The 15,982-nt window shown below is 40.7% G+C and overlaps 1 pseudogene; it reads left to right on the forward strand.

Moving 5' to 3' along the window:
* LOC119309725 overlaps nucleotides 1-9,942 on the forward strand; it is an 11,208-nt pseudogene extending 1,266 nt beyond the window's left edge.
* Nucleotides 9,943-15,982: the final 6,040 nt, after the last annotated feature.

Consider the following 15,982-nt stretch of genomic DNA (forward strand, 5'->3'; position numbering starts at 1 on the left):
TCTTTTGGCCTACATAACAAAGTCCATTTTACGAGACATCCTTTTCTTTTGATTTTCCACTAGCCAGTAGAATCTAGACCAAAAACAATCTAGCCATTTTAGCACTCCTTTAGGGACGTGGAAGAAAAATGTCATCAAACTGCTAAGAACCAAATTCATCATGACTAGCCTACCCACTCCTTTTGTAATTTTTTGTGATGTTCCTCTATTTCCCGCCATTTTGCATGAATATGGGATTCTGAGACACCAAAATGGAATTGAACCTTGTTCACATCCAAACATGCTAGTGTTGATCAGCTGTATCATGCGCCTCGCCAGAGCAAAAGATCTCACTTTTATGAAAAATGTGTTTTTAAACCAGACAAACCCTCGAATGTGCCAAGCAGTGCATGTTTTCTTTGCTTTTTCAGTGTCATGGCCCATAAATAGGATGGTATCATCCAGTAGATGAAGCACCATCCCATTCATAAGATCCTCTAACTTGGCTCATACAGGGAGAAAGATCCTCCCTGACAAGGCCTTTCTTTATTTGGAACCATATCCCTAAATTATTGTTAACTTTGATACCAAAACTTCCAGCAGATATGATTCCAACCACTTTCACCAAAGAGGTGAAAATCCTTTCATCCGAAGGGTTTGAAGAAGAAAATGCCACTTGAATTTCCAGTACACCTCCTCAAAGTAAATTTTAAAAGCTACCCTCCCTTCTTTTTTGATGGAGCTCATGAACAGTTTCATGAAGAATTAGAATCCCTTCAAGAATGTTTCTACCCTTCATGAATGCCATTTGGATTGGAGGAACCACGTAATCCATAAAAGGATATGTTCTTTTTTTCACCTTACTATATGCTTTGAAACTCACAGTTAGTAGTCAAATGTGACAAATTGTTGGATTCGTGTGGTCTATATTTTGGAATAAATTAATTTACCCCCAAAGTAGGTCACTGCTATGAAATGCATGGAATAAGTCCATCAAGTCATCTTTGATTACCTCCCACAATACATGGTAAAACTCAGAAATCCATCTTGTACAAGTGTTTTATTATGTTTCATTTGAGGGATAGCCTCCCAAACCTCCTTTTCTCGAAAGGAGCTGTGGGAATTTCATTGTCTGCCACGGAAAGCTAAGGGTGTCCCAATGCATGCACTGACCAAAATTAATCCAATAGTACGTGTGCTATGTTACAATGTGATTTCTTGTGATTGTATTTTGTAATTAGAAATTACTGTCAAGGTCAAAATTAGTGAGTCAAAATACATGGTACCCAACATCGACAAGAAGCTAGAACCAGCTGCCAAATGAGACATAGTGATAGACACAAGTTCTTTCTATTATTGTGTCGAGACACAAGCTTTGCATTTTCACGAAACAAATAACACAGTACATTTTGCAAAGGAAGGAGTAAATTGTACTCATAATAATCCTTCTAAGTTAGCTAAGAGTTAGAATACCTCAGAAACTCATCTCTGGCATTTCTTAATGGGTGGGTTAATATTTCTAGTCGTGTGTCTCGTATTGTGAACGCAATCTCTTTTTTGTGGCAAAATTCTGAACAGAATCTTCTTAATCTCTCCATAGCATTATGTTGTTACCCTTATAATTTTAATATATGTGTAAGTACGTATGTTCCCCAATAAGAGGTTAAATATTGTATCTCCTTGCACTTGTGTGTTTTGTCATATATTAGCTTCTTGTGGCATCAATTGGTTGTTTATTATGAGGAAGGATAGGTACACGAATGTCAATTAGAGTATTGACTAATATAATAAGAAAGTCCAAAACTATTTTTCTTAACCTTTTTCCAATCTTTGAAAGAACCAGTTATGATGTTGAGTACTAAAGATTATTCCAAAGATATTATCTGACCATCGCTTTCTTTCGTTTGCCCTTTCGAAAGCTATTGAGTTACTAGAGAAATACAAAGTGCAAGCCATCATTGGTCCCCAGAAATCGTCAGAAGCTGTGTTCATATCCAATCTTGGAAATTTAACCCAAGCCCCCATAGTATCATTCACGGCAACAAGTCCCTCTCTCACTTCTGATAGTAGACCATATTTTGTACGAGCAACACTGGATGACTCGGCTCAAGTGAATAGCATTGCCTCGCTTGTACAAGCCTATGGATGGAGAGAAGTGGTGGCAATATATGATGACACTGAATATGGGAGAGGCATTCTACCATACCTCATTGATGCACTTCATGAAATTGATGCCCGCATCGCGTATCGCAGTGTCATCCCTTCAATGGCAACAAATGAGAACATTGTGCAAGAACTCACTGGGTTGATGGCAATGCAAACAAGAGTATTTATTGTTCATATGTCATCCACTATGACTTCCCTTCTTTTTACGAAGGCAAAAGAGGTAGGGATGATGAACAAGGGATTTGTGTGGATCACCACGAATGGAGTGGCAAACATCATTGACTCACTCAGTTCGAGTGTCATTGAGGCAATGAATGGTGTGCTAGGAGTAAGGTATCATGTTCCCAGATCACAAGAACTAGACAACTTATCCATAAGGTGGAACAGAATGTACCAACAGGATAACCCAGATGAATCACCCTTCAACAAACTAAGCATTGTTGGACTATGGGGCTATGATACTATATGGGCATTCGCACATGCAGCAGAAAAGGTTGGGATATCTAGCGCCAAAGATAAGCAACGATGGTCCACTAAAAACTCCACATGCTTGGAATCCATGGTTATTTCCACTAACGGCCCTGAACTCTTATCAGCAATTGTACAAAATAATTTCAGAGGTTTAAGTGGTGAATTTGACCTTAAAGACAGGAGACAGCTCCAAGTTTGTGTGTTCCAGATAATAAACGTGATTGGGAGAGGTTGGCGAGAAATCGGGTTTTGGAGTGCGGAAAGTGGACTTCACGACAGTTAAAGCAAGATGACTTTAGAAAAACAGGACCATCCTCGATGCTTGGTCTAAATCCTGTAATTTGGCCAGGAGACTCAACTCAAATACCAACGGGCTTGGAAATTCCTACAGTTAGTAAGAATCTTAGAGTTGGTGTCCGCTCGAGTGAATATCCAGAGTTTATAAATGCATACAAAGATCCTAACACAAATAAAATAAAAGCGAGTGGGCTGGTAATTGACATATTTGAGGAGGTAGCAAAGAATCTTTCACTTCATTTTGACTACTTCCTATTTGGCACAACTGATACATCAACTACGGGGACCTACAATGATTTCGTTTACCAAGTCTATCTCCAGGTAAGAAATACTTTATAAAAGGCAATTTCTCAATCTAGCATGTGCGTAAACTAGAATCTCTATACATCTCACTGTTAATAAAAAAAACTCTAGCTCAAACATTTTACCATGTATTTATTGTGTTCCGCTTTTCCATCCGGTGTTTATGCTGCTTTACGTCTGCAATTATTTCATTTTATACACAAAAAGATTGCAGAGGCCGAAGGTTTTCTTCCTTTTAAAAAACATAAAACGATGCCAACCAGAAAGAGCCACACAATTTTTTTTGAAGCAAACAAAAGGTCTATTGCTTGCTAAAATATTTCTCTTTGTTGAACAATTGAGATTAATTATGTTGTTTAATCAATCTTAAATTGTACATATTCATTTATTTATCAAGTATATAAAGGTGGTTAATGCCATTGCAGGTTTATGACATAGCGGTGGCAGATACTACTATAAGATACAACAGGTCACTGTATGTCGACTTCACCGTACCATACACGGAATCCGGAGTAGGGATGATTGTTCCGGTGAAGGATAACATGTTAAAGGATTTGTGGCTTTTTTTGAAACCATTTAGCACTATGATGTGGTTTGGCAGCATTTTATTCTTTATGTACACAGGAGTCGTTGTTTGGCTGCTGGAGTGTCTAAATGGCAATGAACATGCTCATGGTCCCTTTTCACTCAAACAACTGGCGACTACAATATTCTCCATTTTTGAAGAGAGTTGAGTAAACATTATAGTTTTTTAGATCTTTGTAGAATCCAATTCAGACAAGTATTTAAGTAGCACAAACAAAGCATATGTTGCATCATGTTAAAATAAGAAGAATCGGCAAAAGATTCCTTCTAGAAAGGTTACTACATTGATCTGATTAAAAATCTATAGGAATCTATTTAGTTCAAATTTATCTTAAAAAGTTGAAATGGAAGTAACTTATATCAATCAAATTAGTAGTGCTTAAAGAATCATATGGAGGAAATGAACTGATCCTAGCTTGTATCAGTTAAAAACTGATGGTATGACTTGCATTCATCATCTAAAGAAATTACATATACTTTCTAGCAAGTTTTAAATGGTCACTAGTAGAAAACAGAGTTATATTACTGGTTCATAGAGGCCTTTAGTGCCGCTTCTGCAACCGGCACTAAAGTGTGGGGACTAAAGGTCCCCCTCCCTTAGTCCCGGTTCAGCATGAACCGGCACTAACGCACCGTGGTCTGGTGGACTTTTAGTCCCGGTTGGTAACACCAACCGGGACTAAAGGATTTTTTTTAATTTTTTTGAAATAAAACAAAAGGAGCCCACCTACTGGGCCGGCACGGCCTGCATACGACTAGAAACCCAACCTCTAGTTGGGCCAGGATGCAGGCCCGTATGACCCAGTAGGGCCCACAGGGCAGAAGACTTGCAATAGGCCAACAAAGGCCTTCTTAGAGAGGAGCTCGACATGGTAGCCGCGGCGGGGCTTATAAACCGGTGCGAGCTCCTCTCAACTAGCGAGGTGGGACTAAATATTGTGCACTGTGGGTGGCAGCGCACCCCTTTAGTACCGGTTTGGTGGCACGAACCCGTACTAAAGGGGAGGGGGTCTTTAGTACCGGTTGGAGCCACCAACCCGTACTAAAGGCCACCACCACTTTAGTACCGGTTCATGGCACGAACCGGTACAAAAGGTTTGCCACGAACCGGTACTAATGAGCGCCGCCCGCCTAGCCGTTGAAATCGGCACTAATGGTCACATTAGTGCCAGTTAAATTACAAACCGGGAGTAATGAGCTTCACATTAGGCCCTTTTTCTACTAGTGGGTATGCATTGCAATATTCCAGCTATGAAATTTCTTCAGCGTCTTAATAAAGTATTGATTGTTATTTTTGCAGAGGAGGAGTTGTCAAGCTTTGGAGCTAAAATTGGTCTGCGTGTATGGAAGATTGTTGCTCTGGTACTTGCAGCGAGCTATACAGCAAGCTTTGCATCAATGCTTACAGTACAACAGCTTTCACCAACTATGATTGATGTACACGAGCTCCAGAAGCGTGGCGACTATGTAGGGTTCCACCAAGGTTCCTATATAGAGGGTCTACTGTTGGATATTGGTTTTCATACATCAAAGATCAGGGGCTATGCTACACCTGATGATTTCTATGGTGCTCTTTCTAATGGAAGCATTTCTGCGCTTGTACTTGAAATCCCATACATCAACCTATTTCTTGCAAAGTACAACCAAGGTTACACAATGGTAGGGCCTATTTACAAGAGTGCGGGTTTTGCATTTGTAAGTTTCACTATACTCACTATTCTCTTCAAAATTTTGCTAGTGATTTAAGCAGATTATGTGCTTATGAGTTTCTCTTAATCATACTTGCCATGTCACCACAAGATTGCAGCTCAAATATTCAAATTCAAGATATATAAATATATGTTGGAAAAATCAAAGAAAAATGATTGTATGGCTATCTAATAGCGAAAATAAATGATTGTATCTCCCAGTGGAATGATGCAATTTTAGGATAAGAAATCTCTGGAACCGCTTCGGTGCCAAGGCCAAGCAAGGAAAAATAGCAAAATGAATACAATATCATTTTTTATAGATTTAACTTCCATAAACAACAACATACAGGTGACTTGGAGAAACCAAGTTGTACTTCTATTATAAGAAACTTTAACATGACCTCATATTTGCAATTGATCATACTGAGACTAGGTCTAGAATTCAGTGGATTATGAGAAATAGTCTTTGTTGGTTGGTTTCCGTTACTTTTAGATATCTTGGTGTTTGGCTATCCTTTTTTTCTAAATCAAATACCATATTCACATTTAAGAATATATATCGCGCTATTCGTCACCCTGGGTGAGGAATAGTTATTCTTCACCCCCTTTCTATTTTGACGTCAATGTACTGTATTTTTATGTTTCATAAATTTTGTCTTATTTCATACGTAAAAAGAGAACGTAAGTAAATATATATTCGCCGTAAAAAATATTTTATATTACGTATTACGAACGTAAAAACATAGTGTAAAACATACATAAAATGCGATATTTCTGGTCTTATAACCTTTCTTTTTTGTTTTCTTATACCAAATTTTACGTTGTGAATCAATACGAATGTAACTATTTGTATTCCAAACGTAATTTATTTATGAAGCGATCGTAAGATTATCTCGGGTGATAGAATAAGTTATTCTTCACCCGAGGTAATCTTATGCCGGTTTCATAAATAAATTACATTTAAAATACAAATAGTTACGTTCATATTGAATCACTGTGTAAAATTTGGCATGAGAAAACAAAAATATAGGACATAAGACTAGAAAGATTAAATTTTATGTATATTTTACACTATATTTTTTATGTTTGTAATTTTACGTGACATAAAATATATTTTTACGGTGATTATATATTTTCTTATGGTCTCTTTTTATATGGGAAATAAGATAAAATTTACGAAACGTAAAATTACAGTGCACTAATATTAAAATAGAGGAAGGTGAACAATAATTATTTCTCATCCTGGATGATGAATAGTCAATCACACGTGCTAAGCTAAGCATGCGCGCATTATGTCTTAGCCTACGCTCCGGTCCATCGAGCCCGCAGGCCAGTACGCGCTAATTAGAACCGCACGACTCGTCCCACGTGCTTCGCCCGTTCCTCCGCGAAAAACAATCGCAATGATTACGATCATCATGCACTAAATCTGTCGCTCGCCTCCTATCTTCCCCTAATCTTCCCCTATCTTCCCCTCTTCCCCTTATGTTTGGAGATATTCAACCCGCAGTTCTATTTTAAATGGACCTGGGAAGACGTTTTAGTTTTACAAAAAACACCCTTCATTTATTTGCATTCAACCCGCGATCCCGCGTCTGCTGCCACCGACCGCACCCAGCGCCTCCACGCGCGGGCTCGCGCTCGAGCCACCCCGCCGCCCCGCGCCGGCCAGCCATCGGAGCGCCGCCGTCGGACTAAGGCGCCACCCTTCCCTCCTGTCCTTCCCTCCTCGCCCTCCAGTTCTATCTCTCACCTCCCTCTCTCTCTCTCTCCTTCGCAGCAAGCCATGGCTGCCGGGCCTCCATGCCTCCACGAGCTCGCCGCCGGCCTGTGACACAAAGAGAGGGAGACGACGAGAGGAGGTCGAGGCCAATGCGGGAGATGCTCCTGCTGACACGCACATGCAGAATCGCGATGGCGGGCGTCGGTGAAGATTCTGACGAATGACGCGGGCATGACGACGGGAGTTTTGAGATCTGGGCGGCGCCATTGTTGTGGTGCTGACACGCACATGCAGGATCGCGACGGGGGGTTTCGGTGAAGGTTCTGAATGATGCGGGCGTGACAGCGGCAGTTCTGAGATCCATGGGCGGCGCCATTATTGTGCCGGAGTTGCTACGTCCTGCTCGAGAGAGAAGAGAGGGTGAGAAGAGAGAGAGAGGAGACCGGGGAGAAGCGCGGGAAGGAGCTGGCTCACCAGCGGGGTGCTACTGCAGATCGCCGGCGGGAGGGTTGGCTCGACCCATTGGGCATTGGGTTCGCTGCGGGGAAAAAGGGCCCTTGAGAGAGGGGCGCCTGCTCGTGCCTGCTTCTTGGACGAGGGAGCGGGGAGGCGCTCGCGCTCGAGCACGGCGGGCGATCTGTGGGAGGGATTCGGTTGAGATGGGGAAATTTGCTCTAATCCAGCTGACTATAAACAGCCGGGCCACGCGTCCACTATAGGGTCCCACTCCCACACACCGCTACCTCACCTCTTTTCTGGTCCAGTCGTTTCCTGCAACCGATCCCTTTCCACACATGACCTTATCTCCCCCACCATAGCACCCCGTACACATCAAGTGACACACAATTTTTTTTTCTTTTTACAGGGAAAGGGCCCCAAACGCCCTGGAAGCTGCATTAGATAAGACTATGGTGATACAGGTTACATGGAGGTACTAAAAAAAGAAAAATATGGCAGAACCATCAGATTTTACTAGAAAGACTCTATCATAAAAGTGGGAAAAGTAACTAGGTCCTCTACCACCAATCTTGAACTGCAGCTCCTGAACACGGACGACCCCGATGCTGTGAGGAGCACCACCCTGCAGGCCTATTCAAAAACTATTTGTGAGTTACAAAATAGTTTATATGTTCATAAAATATTTTCTTATTCAAAAAATGATCATGCATTTCAAAAAATGTTCGCTAAATCAAAAAAGTTAGTGGATTTCAAAAATTGTTCCACCAATTTCCAATTAAATACTCGTCGAATGTAGAAATGTTTGCCCATTCAAGAAAATTGTTTAAAAAATGTTCACAACTTTAAACAAATGTTTGCAAATAGTATAAAATGTTCATGTATTCAAAAAATGTTCAAAAATTTGTAAAAGTGTTCATGAACTTTACGATGTTTTTTCTCCCGTTGCAACGCACGGGCCCTTTTGCTAGTAATAGTAATTCGCTTATAGGAAGTAGTAACGAAGTTACCATCACTATTATAGGAGTAGTAACTAAGAAGTACTAGGTAGTGTAATTGGGCCTTTTTTTAGGAAAAGTAGTAATTGGGCCTAGTCGTAACACAATTACGATCACTATAATGAAGTTACCGTCACTTTTACAACTGTAGTAATTGGCCCTTTTCTAGGGAAAGTAGTAATTGGGCCTAGTCATAACACAATTACGATCTACTGTATCTTACAATTAAAATAGCACAGGTAGTAAACCGTTACTACATATCATTCTGGTTTTACTAGGTTTACCAAGCGCCAGGATTGAAGCATCTCTTTATCCGTTGGTAAATTATTTTCTTTCATTACCATACACTCTTTTCTTTCTCTGCTTACAATTAGTGAGGCGTAGTAAATTGTTACTACCTATTAGGCTGGCTTTTATTAAGTCCAAGAGCCGAGGGATCGAACAGTCCATTACTCGTTGCTTCGTAAAGATTTTTCATCCATTACCATCTTTTTTATTTCTATTACTATCAATGATTAGTGCACGCCGAGGGATTGAAAAGTCGTGGAACACGAATGATAACAGAATTAAATCCGTTACTTTTTTTCTCACCAACCTTTATGCTCAACTAATTACAGCGGTGGAGAGACTTACTTCTGCGGCACCACCTGCCCACCTAAGCAAGTATGCGACCATATAGATGAAACTAAGCCTGAAAGCATTTGTTAGGAGGAGGCGATATCTGTTTTTCAGGCTTTGATGCAGTCAGATATTCATTATTATTTTTTGAAAGGGGATATTCTTGGTGGAACATTATATGTTAACACATGCAGCTTATAACAATGATCTCTTTGCTGATTAGGCGCTTCCCAAGAATTCTACGCTACGCGCTGACATGTCGACGGCAATACTCAACATAACAGGAGGAGATACTATCATTCAATTTGAAAAAGAATGGATAAATCAGGGCAACCATCAAACTAACAGCGTGCCCGATGGTTCAGGTGCTATCAATTTCGAAAGTTGTGGGGGGTTATTCCTCATAACTGGAGTTGTGACAACCGGTTCCCTTCTTGTGGCCATGCTGATGAACCGCTACAAAAAGCATCGACAGAATGCAGGGGACAAAGAAGATGACCAGAACGAACGCGGACATGGCCAAGAGAATGAGAACATGGATGAGCAAGGCGATCAAAACAGCGATGGAGAGGGAACTGAATTGATAGAGAGCCAAACAACACTGTCGGTGCCTCACAGTTCGCACGGAGATGGTGACCAGCTTGCCAGGCAGTAGATGCTCACACCCAAAATAACAAGGCAACCATCACGGACTCATATTGGTTCACAGATCATTCATAGGGAGACAAAAGTGGTACGGTTACTTAAATGGCTCAAGTTAGTTCCAAATCGACTGCGGCCAGGCTGAACTAGGGTGTGTGGAATTTTCTATGCACACAAAATGCAGTACATTTTCAGTTCACTTATGCTTCAGTCCACCTTTCAGGCATTACTCGGCCGACAGCCCGGAAAAGCTAGCCGGTCATACCATGTACTCCCTCCATCCCATAATATAAGAAGTTTTTTGACACTACACCAATATCACAAAATGTTTTACATTGTGGGATAGAGAGTATTTTTCCTGGAAAAAAATCAAGAAGAGCAATGCTTCGGTACACCCCCCCTCACAAAACGTATAAAGGATAATATAGACTTTTCATAAATTGTACTCACTTTTCTACGTATACGTTGTAGGTTCATATAATACCCGGCGACTCAGCCCATTTAGCTATTTTAGTTTTAATCATCAAAAAATGGATGTCATCGGTTGGATTCGAACTAGAGCACTCACGCACTACATGTAACCACACAAACCATCTGGGCTAGCACATCTGATATGCTTGCTAACCTTTTTTTCTTCTTCTTGTTCGAGAGACACAATGCCAAGAAAAAAAAACACAGCACCTTCACTCTTTGGTTTATGTTTTTTTGCACGGTTTTTGTTACGGTTTCTAGTTTTCCTATTTTGTTCATAAAAGACTAATATTTGTTTTTTAAAATTGTGCATAAATTTCAAAAAGAATGTTCATGCCTTCCAAACTTGCTCAGAATTTCAAAACACAAACAGTTTTTTTATAAAATAACAAAATTTTAAACATGTACATTTAAAAAAAACAGTAACGAATTTGGAATTCCAGAAGAATATGAAAAAAAATTGAATTCCGAAATTTTTTAATTTATGAGAAATAGAAACAATAAACAGAATAAACGAAAAGTCAAAGAAGACAAAAAATGAACAAGAGAGAATATAAAAAGAGAAAAAGAAAAAACACGGTTCACGACCTTCGAGAATGTCCCAAAGCCGGAAAAAAATGGCTGGGAAGCCAAGGTTCCCAAAACCGAGAAAACCTTTTGGCAAATTTCCTTAGTGAACTTTTTTTTGTAAATTTTCAAATCCATGAATATTTTGTAAAAAAATTGATGAACTTTTTTCAAATCTGTGAGCTCTTGGACCGGGCCCACACGCACCCGACGAGAGCAATGCCGTCGCCTAGTTAGGCCAAGGCCTAAGCGTTCTATTTTCTTTTCTATCTTTTTCATTTCATTTCTTATTTTACTAATTCACTTTTCTCTCTTTTTAATACCAAAATACATGTTTTAACTAACTTTTTAAACTAATGGTTCCAAATTATTTTTTCTTTTTTTTATTAAATGCTTTTAAAAAATACTTGCAGTTTTTAATTTTATCCCTTTGTATTTATTAGTTGGGGTCATTTCAAGGATGTCCAAAAAACACCATGTTTAACGGAGATTATTCGGTAAGGTCAGAATGGTTCTTCTGAGAGCACATTATTTTTCAATATCTTTGAAATGGCCCCAATTTCCCCAGCAAAAAAGAAGAAGTAATGGACCTAATTTTTCCCATGGCCTTTTATGAGCAATTCAGGGCACCATGCCAAGTTGATTTGGTTTTTGACAAGTTCTGCATTTTCTGGAGTTTTCTTAGTAAAAGAAGACCGATAAATGGTCGAACATGTCGCAACTTACATATGGTGTCGGAAATTGTTAAAGCTAGCATGGTTGCCTACCATGGGCATGCCCATCTGGGTGCACCCTCCATTGAACATGGTCTAGTTTTGAAAAAAATTAAATGACCCAAACTTTTGCAGGCAGGGGGCATACCCGTGGTAAGGATCCATGTCAGGTTTGAACGATTTCCGACAAAATATGCAAGTTGCGACACGTCCTATCATTTAGCTGCCTTTTTTAACCGAGACAAGTCCAGAAAAGATCAAATTTGTGGAAAACCAAAACAACTTGGCATGGTGCGTTTAATCGATCATATAGATCATGAAAAGATTTAGGGTGAGTTAATGGATGCCGCAAAAACATGCCCTCAAATGGACCCTTCTCGCTTACCTGAACACCCTCTGTTGAACATGATATATTTTTGGACATGCATGAAATGACCCCAACCTTTTCCAGTAGGCGGGCATGCCCATGGTAGGCATCCATGTCAGGTTTGAATGAATTTCCCACAATATATGCATGTTGTGTCACGTCCGGCCATTTATAAGCCAGTTTTCACCGAGAAAACTATAAAAAATGCAAGAATTATCGAAAACTTAAACAGCTTGACATGGTGCCTTGATTTAATCATAGAAGGAGGTGGGAAAAATTAGGCCATTTGAAGGATGTTGAGAAACAATGTACCCTCAGGTAGAGTCTTCTAGCCAACCCGAACATCCTCCATTAAACATGGTCTACTTTTGGACATTCTAAAATGAACCCAACCTTTTCAACCTGGTGGGCATGACCATGGTAGTCATCCATGCCATGTTTGAACGATTTTTGACATAATATGCAAGTTGTGACACGTCCACCCATTTATCAGGCGTTTTTGACCGAGAAAACTCTGAAAAATGCAAAACTTGCGGAAAAGCAAAACAACTTGGCATGGTGCCTTGAATTGGTCATACAAGGCATCAAAAAAATATGGGCCATTTCAAGCATGTCGGGAAACGACGTGCTCTTATATGGAGCCATCTCGCCTACTCGAACACCTGTATTGATCATGGTCTAAGTTTTTCTTTTTCCATCTTTTGTAGTGCATCAAATATAACACTAAAAAAGACTCTGGTTTTCCTTTTCAACCGGGCTGGTTTTTTCTTCGGTTTTTACATGGGTTTTTATATTATTTTGTTTTTCTTTTCTTTTATTGATTTTGAAAAAAGTTCATCAAAAAATCAAAATAAGTTTATCGATTTTGAAGGAAGTTCATTGATTTGGGAAAAAAATCACAAATTTGAAAAAAAAACATTGATTTAGAAACAAAGTTCGTCAATTTTATAAAAAAGTTCAACAATTTTCAAAAACAAATCGCCAATTTGCGAAATAGTTCATGAATTTGAGAAGAGAACTGATCAATTTTAGGGAAAAAAGTTCACTGATTTGGAAGAAAAATTCAAGAATTTGAAATTTTGTCGTCATTTTCGAAAAAAGAATTCACTAATTATAAAAATTTCACGCATTTAAGAAACAAAAAACAAAAAGAAAATACCAAACAGAAAATGTTCTGCTTTTCCAGTGTCCTATTTTAAGCATTCAAAAATACAAACAACATGGGAGCTCCCGTTGCCGAGTTGGTTAGTGCGGGTGTGCTAATTCCTGGAGGACCTAGGTTCGAATCCTGCAAGACGCACGATTTTTTGCGGTTTCATAAAAAAAGAAGGCTGAATGGGCCAGCCCGCGGCAGGGTGTGCACGTCCGTTCTTGTACAGTGTATATGTGTTTGTCAAATAAATTATGACTATCATACCAGAAGGCTGAATGGGCCAGCCCGCGGCAGGGTGTGCACGTCCGTTCTTGTACAGTGTATATGTGTTTGTCAAATAAATTATGACTATTATACCACGTCCGTTCTTGTACAGTGTATATGTGTTTGTCAAATAAATTATGACTATCATACCCTTACTTATGAAGAGGTATCAGTTAATCTGAGCCGTCTTTGTGTTTAAGGGGGTGTACCGAAGCAGAAGTGAAAAATCAAAGTTTGCTATGAACTAATGTAGGATATATTCTCCCTCATGAGCTTTTGTAACAAAAACTCTAGTCATAAAAAAAGAAGGCTGAATGGGCCAGCCCGCGGCAGGGTGTGCACGTCCGTTCTTGTACAATGTATATGTGTTTGTCAAATAAATTATGACTATCATACCCTTACTTATGAAGAGGTATCAGTTAATCTGAGCCGTCTTTGTGTTCAAGGGGGTGTACCGAAGCAGAAGTGAAAAATCAAAGTTTGCTATGAACTAATGTAGGATATATTCTCCCTCATGAGCTTTTGTAACAAAAACTCTAGTAGTGCTCCATGGAATTTGTTAGAAAATTCAAGGACTCCGTCGATCATTCGAGGACCAAGCAATCACATGAGGTACGATACCGAGATTTGTTAACGAGGTTCACCGATATGACTACATCCCCGGGGCCTGACTATGGGCGTCCTCCCCATGACACCGCTACAGTACCACATCTGGTCGCCCTGGACGCCGGCACATGCCACCGGCTTTCCCTGTGTTCGTGTGCTATTATGTTGGCATAGGTTACATCGTGTGTCTACTCCCATTATATATGAGAGGCCTAGGATACAAGTGTTCTATTAGGACATGACTTCATATCATATCTAAACACAATACAACTCAGAATTCAACTGTAACGTACATTCTATACAATATTCGACACAACTCTAACAGAATTCACAATCTGTCTGCCCTGCACCAACATTCGGGAGGCATGTAGTGCAGACAGCATGGGATCAAATTCAAACCAACCCAGCGGCAGCTGGAGAAATGCACAAGTCGCCAAGCCCCATTTCACCAACAAAATCACTGACTTGAGCAAATAAATAAATGGTGATTGATTCATCGTCACCTCGTTTTCACGAAATAGGGTTTCCCCCCGCTTTAGATTATAAAGCAAACACCACAACATCATCCGGCAACAACAGCCAACATAAAGGTCCAGCCAAGAAAAACAAAATTAAGTACCACAGTGGCATCACAAACTAGAGTGCAACACAGTACGGAGCGCTGGGGGCACAGCCAAAACAACCCCAAAAAATGGATCAAAGTCTAACTAACTAATCCGGCTCAGACGCAGACGCTCAATGTCGGTTCACCTCGTTTTTGCTACTCGTCGCCGTGCACAACCTCATACCCGGACGGCTTGGAAGTGCCAATGAAATGTTAGACTCGCAAGTGCCGAGCAGAACAGGAGGATCAGTGGCGGAGACAGAAAAATCGGACAAGGAGAACCGAGTATTGTTAAACCTTGTTGGGGCGGGCCAATCGATAAAAAACACCATTTTAGCAACAACAATCACTGTAACTATCATACTAGGCATAAATCAGTGATGTTAGGGTGGGGGACGGGGGCAGAGTATAGCTGGCCAAATGGGTCGGGCTAACCAGGCCGGCCCGTGAGCACGCCGGCACGACACGGGCTAAACGGGCCGGGCCCGGCACGCGGCACGCCCTGGGCCGTGCTTGGGCTGCTAGCCTGAGCACACGGGCCGGCACGGCACGACCCGATTACGGTTTATTATACATATCTATATGGCCGAACAGGTAAAAATAGGCAAAAAAAATGCCCAGTGTGTCAAATAGCAAACGAACTAGCGGGCCTGACATGCCGGTGGGCCGGCCCGATTAGTAGCTGGGCCGTGCCTGGGCTGCGACCTCCCGCCCGTGGGTCGTGCCGTCGCGGGTCGTGTCGTGCCAGGCATGTTTACCGTGAGCCGGGCCATGCCGGCCCGTTTGGCTAGGTATGGGGCAGAGCCCTGGCCGGCCCCTGTCTCCGCCGCTAGGAGGCATATAAAACTATAATATTTGGAGCAATTTTTCGAATTGTTGAGTCTTTGTTTGATCTCTAAGTAAGAATAACCTTGAGAGTCTCTGTAGTACCAGAAGAAAATCTACGAAATTGTGAGGGCTTAGAGATATTTATACAAAAATTGGTGAAGGAGTGGATTTTGGATAACTAGGCTTTGGATCTGTTCTTGAAATTCAAACAAAAATATTTGCTTGTGCCCCTCTTCATAGTACAATTGTTCTATACTGAATTCACTAAAGAGTTATAAAGTAGATACTAGGACGTCATTTTTAAACAGCACAGGCGCAGACGCTCATATACATAATTAAACATGCACACTCATCTCTATAAACGCACGCACGCACACCCTCTCTCTATGGGCATCTTCGAGAGACTGGGAAAGCACATTGTCTTAAGATTGATGAAGTCGTCATAGACGTATTCGTAGTCAACAGGAAAGTGTCCTCCCA

This window comes from Triticum dicoccoides, chromosome 5B (assembly GCF_002162155.2).
Source record: "Triticum dicoccoides isolate Atlit2015 ecotype Zavitan chromosome 5B, WEW_v2.0, whole genome shotgun sequence".
NCBI lineage: Eukaryota > Viridiplantae > Streptophyta > Magnoliopsida > Poales > Poaceae > Triticum > Triticum dicoccoides.